Source organism: Seriola lalandi, unplaced genomic scaffold, assembly GCF_002814215.2.
Source record: "Seriola lalandi dorsalis isolate HSWRI2012SDOR001 ecotype SW California unplaced genomic scaffold, Sedor1 jcf7180002007635, whole genome shotgun sequence".
Classification (NCBI taxonomy): Eukaryota; Metazoa; Chordata; class Actinopteri; order Carangiformes; family Carangidae; genus Seriola; species Seriola lalandi.
The window spans coordinates 1-1,080 of NW_019478288.1; the positions used below are offsets into that span (position 1 = coordinate 1).

General features: G+C 41.3%; 2 non-coding genes across 2 annotated transcripts; both read right to left on the minus strand.

Moving 5' to 3' along the window:
- Nucleotides 1-3: 3 nt before the first annotated feature.
- trnat-agu (transfer RNA threonine (anticodon AGU)) lies at nt 4-77 on the minus strand. The gene has a single exon. It is a non-coding gene; the product is annotated as a tRNA-Thr (tRNA).
- Nucleotides 78-278: 201 nt separating this feature from the next.
- trnat-ugu (transfer RNA threonine (anticodon UGU)) lies at nt 279-352 on the minus strand. Its single transcript has one exon. It is a non-coding gene; the product is annotated as a tRNA-Thr (tRNA).
- Between the last annotated feature and the right edge of the window lie 728 nt (nt 353-1,080).

Genomic DNA, 1,080 nt, shown 5'->3' on the forward strand with positions numbered 1-1,080 from the left:
TGCAGGCACCACTGGGATTTGAACCCAGGATCTCCTGTTTACTAGACAGGCGCTTTGACCAACTAAGCCATGGCACCGACTATGGTCACTGGATATTTTAAAATCTCTCTGAATTATTCAGAGGAATGATAGTAGACAAGAACTGACTGAGCCTGAAGAAATGCTGTAAAAAGATACAATAAAAACATGCTGTGTCTGAATTCCCACATGACTGCAAGACGTGGGCCTCATGTTAAAGTGATTGCAGAGATCCTATTATACAGAAATGCATTATGGGCAGGCACTGCTGGGATTTGAACCCAGGATCTCTTGTTTACAAGACAGGTGCTTTGACCAGCTAAGCCACAGCGCCTCCACATGGATCATGTCTGAAAAGTGCCTCGATGACTTTCATGGTGACTTGCTGCATTTGCAAAAACAAATGAAGAGATGTTGTTGGCAGGAACAACAAGCAATTGCTAAAAAGCAGAGGAGGAATCAACAGCAGAGAGCTGTGGGAACACAGAGAGAAAAAAAAACTCACTTCCATACTTGAACATTTTGAACATACTGTACACACACTGTACACACAACTCTTGACTCTCACAAGTCTATAGTTCTATTCACTTCACTTCTATTCTGCTTGGCTGGTGCTGCTTCATCACGTCATGTTGGTTACTTCATTTCCCTTCACATATCCATAGTGAGCGAGTCTCATAGGCAACATAAAGCAGCTAGACATCATTTTAGCTAATGTATCAGAGGATTAGGACTTTCCGCCGTGGCTTCTTGTTTGGGTGCAAAGTACATACTGTAGGTCTATATGTGAGTTAACATGACCACAGTTTACTTGTATAACACATATAATAATCAATTTAGATTGGTTGTACATTAGTACACAACATAGTCATGATACAGATTCATGATTACAGCTGACACAAACACTCTTAGTAAAATTGTGGCTGAGTTGGGCATATGGCTCTTAGTGTCATTTGAGTTCCTGATATTGAGAAATGTAAAACAGAATCATTATGCAGGCACCACTGGGATTTGAACCCAGGATCTCCTGTTTACTAGACAGGCGCTTTGACCAACTAAGCC